This window comes from Puma concolor, chromosome C2, assembly GCF_028749965.1.
Source record: "Puma concolor isolate L17-30 chromosome C2, mPumCon1.1.hap2, whole genome shotgun sequence".
In the NCBI taxonomy this organism is placed as follows: Eukaryota; Metazoa; Chordata; class Mammalia; order Carnivora; family Felidae; genus Puma; species Puma concolor.
Window position 1 is genome coordinate 16,111,360 of NC_141675.1, and position 7,911 is coordinate 16,119,270.

The 7,911-nt window shown below is 42.6% G+C and overlaps 1 pseudogene; it reads left to right on the top strand.

The window, feature by feature from the left end:
• The first annotated feature begins 211 nt into the window (after positions 1-211).
• LOC112850047 (inosine-5'-monophosphate dehydrogenase 2-like) lies at positions 212-7,031 on the top strand (annotated as a pseudogene).
• The last annotated feature ends 880 nt before the right edge of the window (positions 7,032-7,911 follow it).

Consider the following 7,911-nt stretch of genomic DNA (forward strand, 5'->3'; position numbering starts at 1 on the left):
TCTCTGAACATTCTAAACGGTCTTTTTGGAAAGACTGTCTTTCAGACAAGATGGCCATATACTTTTGTCTTTCCTCACCATTCCATTGCCTTTTTCCAAGATGGTCTATTGTGTATCTGGGGAGTGACATGGGAGAGGTGTCTCCAGTGGGACTTTACAGTTGGAGAGTGGAGCAGCTCTCGCATTGTAGTTCAGGTATCTTTCTGAGGAGATGCCCTTTGTCTGGTAGCTTGTGTGATGTCCGAGCTATTGCTATTTGCACCTAAAGTAGGTGCGTTGATCTCTCTCAGCTGGGTCTAGGTTCTGTTCTAATTGGTGTCACAAAGGTCTCTGAACACCTGCGCATTCTCCATCCAGCCCTTGGCCTACGTGCGCTACACTACAGGTCCCTTGACTCTCAGCTGGGGAGGCCCTAAGGCAGAGACACTTGACTTCAGCTTCACTGTCTGCCTTGGGGGACCTGTGGAAATCCTGACGCTCCAATCAGGCCATAGGATGGTGGTCCTCAAGAAATTTCTGGAGGACTTGTCAGAACACAGGCTTCTGGGCCCCACCCTCAGAGTTCCTGACGCAGCAGGTCTAGGGTGAGGTCCAAGAATTTGCATCTCTAACGCGTTCCCAGGTGATGCTGCTGCTGCTGTCATCCTTTGAGAAGCACTGGCCACAGGAGAGCTAAGCCAAGCTCAGGAAAGCTTCGGTTTCACTGTTTTTTTGTTTTTTTTTTTTTTTTAAATTTTTTTTTTTCAACATTTATTTATATTTTTGGGACAGAGAGAGACAGAGCATGAACGGGGGAGGGGCAGAGAGAGAGGGAGACACAGAATCGGAAACAGGCTCCAGGCTCCGAGCCATCAGCCCAGAGCCTGACGCGGGGCTCGAACTCACGGACTGCGAGATCGTGACCTGGCTGAAGTCGGACGCTTAACCGACTGCGCCACCCAGGCGCCCCGGTTTCACTGTTTTTAACTTCATCTTGATGTGGCTTGATGACCGCTTATGAGACTGTTATCTTCTGGAATCCCTAACGTGAATTTTAAAAAACAGCCCCGTTTCGGATGTTTCCTTCATCTAACACCCTGGTGTCTCTTTGGGCTGCTTATATTTCCCACTCCCTATCTTGCTTCCCTACAGCCTTTCATTCTTTAACAAACCTTTCAAACCAGAATAACTGGACTTGGCTTTCTGATTTCCTATTTGCCGTATTCTCTTACCGTAGGCAACAAGCCAATGGCACAGCTGCCATAGATGGCTGGGTACTTTCTTTACACTTGATGGAAAATCTGGTTTTATAAATGGTCAAGATATTTAGAAAATTCTGGTTTTCTGTCCAATTCCTCTATAGCAGCAGGCAGTGGGAGGTCTCAGGTTAGCTGGAGGGAAGGCTATGACCATGGAATTCCAAAGTACAGATGTCATTAATATTTTGATAAATTATCCTTGTTACAGATAATGTTCATTGAGGACCTTGTTCTAATGCTTTCTTTGAGGGACTAGTGCCCAAGGGCTCAAATTACAGAGCATGTCATCTATTATAAAGTAGAAAGCAAATATACCCCTAGTGCTAAAACAGTTATTTATATTACTCAATTAGACATTATAGAACCAAAAATCTCTATATGCTGTAATCATTTTCAAATATTCATTTTCCTGCCAATAGCCACATTTTGCCAGGTTGTGGAGACAAAGCAAGTTGGCAAGATGACGAGAAACCTGTAATTTGCAGCACAGAAAATCTTTCTGCTGCCAATTTCATGGGCAGGTGCCTGGGACTTGATAAGATGTGAGAGAAAAATTTGTTGCTATGATTCTGAACTTTATAGAAAGCTACTTCCTGCTATTTTAATGTTCATGACCTCAAATCCATGCTGCTGAATTTTTTTAGGTAGTTAAGCTATCTTGGTGGGCCTAGCACCATAATACACTCTCTAAATCTGGGGAACAAACATGATATTTAAACAGGTGTAAGGTCTAGAAAACAAACCAGACTCCAGAGTAGCAAACTGCCTAAACTCTTTTGAGTATTCCTTATTTATGGGGCTCACTAGCAACTGATTTACTGGATGTCTTGGCATTGAATTTTGTTGAATTTCTTGAATTATCTTTTTTTTAAGGCTTATTTATTTTGAGAGAAAGTGCGGGCAGGGGAGGGGCAGGCAGAGAGGGAGACACAGAATCCGAAGCAGACACAGAAATCGAAGCAGAATCGAAGCTGTGCTGACAGCTCAGAGCCTGACGCGGGGCTTAAGCTCATAGACCGTGAGATCATGACCTGAGCTGAAGTCGGATACTTAACCAATTCAGCCACCCAGGTGCCCCTCTTGAACTATCTTTAAAAACAATCAATGTTTAAACCATACCAAAGGTATGATGGTTGGAGTATTTGCTGAGTATATCAGCCAGAAATGGAGTACAATCATTGACCCCTTACTGATAGAAGAAAATTCTTTCTAAGCCCTTGTTTACTTTTGGATTTGGTCATATAACATTTAATTTCTATTAGTATGGGCACAAAGGAAATTTTTACAGTAAGAAAGAGGCAAAGGCAGCATTGTTGTGCATTGTTTATTGATCCCCCATTAAGGGTCTGACCGTGAACACCATCTCTGTTCAGTGAAATGTACCTTCTTCATAGACCTCATAAAGAATGGGCATCTGATTTTCCTAAAGTAGATCCTGGTACTCCCATTTTATCTAGTCCGTTTTTTTTTTAAATTTTTTTTTAACGTTTATTTATTTCTGAGACAGAGAGAGAGACAGAGCATGAGCAGGGAAGGGGCAGAGAGAGAGGGAGACACAGAATCTGAAACAGGCTCCAGGCTCTGAGCTGTCTGCACAGAGCCCGACGCGGGGCTTGAATTCACGGACCGCTAGATCATGACCTGAGCCGAAGTCGGACGCTTAACCGACTGAGCCACCCAGGTGCCCCGTCTAGTCCGTTTTTATTGCAAGTTTCTATAGTTCCTTTCTCATTAGGGAGGGTATTTACTGTGAGGACAGTTATTGAGAAGTGAAGAATGCTATTTTCAGGGGAATCTACTTTGAGTAATATTTGTTTTTTAATCAGCCTAATATGAGGGAAATATACAGGACCAAAAAATGAGGAAAACTGAGTTCAACTTCCATTTCAGGCACTAATATTGTGCATCTTAGAACAGGTGACCTTTCCTGTCTGAATTGCTTTTTAAAATAGAAAGCTCTACCAGAAGATGTCTATTCTTCCTTCTCCTACTGTTTTAACAATATGAAGATTTGTGTTAGGATGCTGTAGGAATTCTTGGCATGCTCACACTCCCTCTAAGCTGCCCACTACCATCCCAATTTGCTTCAGCCCGGCAAAGAACCTAGCAAGATGCTCACAGCTTGTGCTCATGTTCTGTGTGTGTGTGTGTGTGTGTGTGTGTGTGTGTGTGTGTGTGTGTGTAAGGGGTGGATTTACTGAAGCTACTTTTTTTTTTTCATGTTTATTTATTCTTGAGAGAGAGACAGAGGACAAGCAGAGGAGGTGCAGAGAGAGAGAGGAGACACAGAATCTGAAGCAGGTTCCAGGCTCTGAGCTGTCAGCACAGAGCCCAATGTGGGGCTTGAACCCACGAACCACGAGATCATGACCTGAGTCGAAGTCGGATGCCCAACCAACTGAGCCACCCAAGCGTCCCTACCTGAAGCTACTTCTAAGACTTATGCAGGGTCTGCCTCCTAGGGTGTTCTCTAGAAGCACACCTTTTGGGGTACGCCATGAAAAAGACTAGCTAAGGAAATGGAAGTATTTGGCCCAGGGGGGTCTTATGGTAGAATGACTAGACTCCTTGTCTTGTAGCCAGGATTTTTATTGTCAAACAAATGTGTTATCTAGAGATCAGGGCAACTTACATTACTATTTAAAAGCTCTTGTCGGTCTGTTTCCCGCATTTTTGTCTTGGTAGGGGATGGTTTCAGCCCCTTCAGGAAGCTCCTTTCCCCTACCACTAACTTCATGATCTACTGCAGTTTTTAGAATTTATGTTGGATCATGAACAGTGCATCTCCAAGATGCACATCAAAGCCTGCAGGAAGTCTGAAAGCCAATCGAGACAATGGCCTGGAGACGTTTTCCAAGGTTGTGATCGTGCTTGGGGTCCTTAGCACTCCAAATCCTGAGAAACACAGAGATTTCGTCCTACAAATTTGCAGGAGTCCATTTGTGGTCACCCAGCCATGATATATTCACTTGTCGTCTATCACTGAGTCAAGTCCCTAAAATAGGACCCTTATGAAGCTTTAGTTATGTTTATAATTACCCTATCCTCATTGAATCTAATTTGAATACCTCCACATAAAATGCCAGGAAAGGAGTTATATGTACAAAGCAGCTTTTAATTAAGAGGGGAAGCACCTATGTGTACTTTCCTGCTTGGTGCTCTTTTAGTTTCCTTAATGTAGAACATGGCATATCAGCATTTAAATGGCTTCTGATTAATAAGCACTTGTTTCAAGGCTACAGAGACTGAAATAAGATAAACACATATTAACAGAGTGGGAACAATAATAAAAGGAAATAAGTGTCACTGGTTTAAAATGCATATTGTAAGTGATTCTAAAAGCATGAAAATGCAGTTATTAAACCAGCATGGAGGACCATGGGCCTATTTTATTGAAGTAATTAAATACTCTCTTCAAGTTTATGGCTCCTTGGATCATTTTAGGCAAATGAAAATTGGAGGCGAAATGTTAACCGGTGCCTAATGGATGACAGCCAACTTGACTTCTTGATGTCAATGGACACAGTAGCTGAGTTTCTTGAGGCCCATTTGCTACAGAAAAGCATGGCCTGTTGAATTTGGGGTTGAAGTTGGAAGAGTTCAAAGAAATGGCATTGTAGCCAGTGGTTTCTTTCAGTTGTCACATAATTACAGGATTGACAATAACAACAGAACTAATAATATTGGAGCCTTAGGAGCACTTAGTACATGATAGGCACTATTCCAGGCAGTTAATAGGTGTTAACTCATTTGAACTTGACCATAACAACATGTGTAAGAAGCATTCTGTCATCATACTGACCATTACATCACCCCCTTAGCACCCTCCAAATCAGAGGCGCTTTCTCATCCCTTGACACTCCGTGAACATGGATTTTCTCTCTTCTTACAGTGCCTCATGGTAGGCATCTTCATTTCCGTTTACTCCTCTCTGGCCCTTTCACTACTAGAATACAAGCTGACTGAGATCAGAGACTCTATCTTACTAACCACTGTATCTCATACTGTCTATGTCACTGATTTCTCCTTCACATATTTGTAGAACTGAGAATTTGCATAAATTAAGAAACACCGCCCTGCAGCCAGGTCCTCAGACACACATGGCTTTGCTGCACACTGGCCGTGGCCCACTGCCTGATTAGCAGGGCGCATCTTACGTCCCAGACAGTAGGCTCACGGAAGAGCAGCTGTTCAACTGTGGGGATGGCCTCACCCACAAGGACTTTCTCCTTCTTGCTGGGCACACTGACTTCACTGCAGACCAGGTAGGCAGGACTTCTGCTCTGATCAAAAACCTCATTCTGGGAGCACCTGGATGGCTGGCTCTGTCAGTAGAGTGTACAACTCTTGATCTTGGGGTTGTGAGTTTGAGCCCCACATTGGGTGTAAAGTTTACTTAAAAATAAAATTAAATTTAAAAAAAATCTTTAAAATAAAAAAAAAAATCACTCTGAAGACCCTACTGGTTTCCTTACCCATGAACACACTCACAGAGGCTAGCACGGCCATAACAATAGGACTTACAGGTGGTATTGGCTTCATCCACCACAATTGTACACTTGATTTCCAAGTCAACAAACTTCAGAAAGTGAAGAAAGACGAGCAGGGATTCATCATGGACCCTGTGACCTCAGCCCTGAGGACAGAATGTGGGATGTGTTTGAAGCCAAAGCCCAGCATGGCTTCTCTGGTATCCCAACCACCAACACATGGGCTGGATGGGGAGTTGCTTGGTGGGCAGTGATCTTCTCAAGGAGGAAGAACATGACTGGCTTTGGGAAGAGATCATGATGAAGAAGGAATACTTGGTGGTAGCTCCTGCAGGCATCACACTGAAGGAAGCAAATAAAATTCTGCAGCACAGTAAGAAGAGAAAGTTACCTATTGTAAATGAAGATGGTGAACTAGTAGCTATCATTGCCCAGACAGACCTGAAGAAGAACTGGGATCACCTACTGGCCTCCAAAGATGCCAAAAAGTAGCTGCTATGTGGAGCAGCCACTGGCATTCACGAAGATGACAAGTATAAGCTGAGCTTGCTAAACCAGGATGCTGTGGACTTAGTGGATTTGGACTCTTCTCAGGAAAACTCCATCTTCCAGATCAACATGATCGAGTACATGAAAGGAAATACGCCAGTCTCCAAGTTATTGGAGGCAATGTGGTCATGGCTATGCAGGCCAAGAACCTCATTGATGCTGGCATAGATGCCCTGTGGATGGGCATGGGCAGTGGCTCCATATGCATCACACAGGAAGTTCTGGGCTGTGGGTGGTCCCAAGCAAAGACGATGTACAAGGTGTCAGAATATGCATGGTGTGTTGGTGTTCCTGTCATTGCTGATAGAAGAATCTAAAGTGTGGGCCATATTGCCAAAGCCTTGGCCCTTGGGGCTTCCACAGTCATGATGGGCTCTCTCCTGGCTGCCACCACCGAGGCCCCTGCTGAGTACTTCTTCTCCGATGGATTCCGGCTAAAGAAATATTGTGGTATGGGTTCTCTTGATGCCATGGATGAGCATCTCAGCAGCCATAAGCGATATTTCAATGAAGCTGACAAAATCAAGGTGCCCAAGGGGTGTCTGAGGCTGTTCAGGACAAAGGGTCCACCACAAAATTTCTCCCCTACCTTATCATTGGCATCCAGCACTCCTGAGAGGACACTGGTGCCAACAGTTTGACCCGAGTCTGAGCCATGATGTATCCTGGGCAACTCAAGTTTGAGAACAGAATGTCCTCAGCTTAGGGAGAAGGTGGTGTCCATAGCCTCCACTTGTATAAGAGACTCTTCTGAAAAAGGACATAGCATATCCTCTTGGTTTTTCAATACAAGTTTGAAAAAAAAAAAAAAAGAAATACTATGTAGCTTTCTTTTTCTCTCAAAGAATATTTCAGCATATGTTTAAATATTCATAGCTTTGATTTAAAAGTTAGAAAATATAGTTACAAGGAAGTATACAAATTTTCAAAACTGTTGTTATGTATATAAGGGCATATAGATTAGAATATATACAAAATTGAAAGTTATCACCTCTGGACAGGAAGACGATGGATAATCTTTATTGCCTTCCTATTTTCTAAAACAAAGTTGTTATAAGACCATAGTAAATGTTGGTTTTAAATATTAACTTATTTTAATATAATTATGGTTTTGTCAAATAACTTTTGCTGAATTTTAATGGCATGGAGAATAAACAGAAAAAAAAAAAAAACCAAACACCTGACATCCAGTAAGTGTTTCATAGAAATTTCTAAGGGAGGATTTTATCTGTCTATTGAAAAAATCCTAGTTTTACTGATTAAAAGCTGAGTAAGGTATTATCAGGCCTTTTCTTATTTCTGTCTTCCACGCAGGCTTAATTTATTATTTGTTTCCAAGAGTAAGATGTGGAAACCCTAGAACTCTCCGGCAGTCTGCATATAGAATCTTGCTTCGATATATCAGGTGAGGGGCAAACAAGAAAAGAAGCTTTTTTGGACGGCTATTCTTTCCTGAGACCCTCTGAAATTTTGGCAGGATTGGGATTACTCTAAATAACCTTTCTTTGAACAACTTGGAGTAGTCAGGATCCTTTAAAACCATACTTGTCAAGCTTCTTATTGATCAAAGCCTTTCTTCCCCTTCAAAGCTACGTGGCTGCTATGAAGAAAATACTTCCAACAGACTTCAGGTA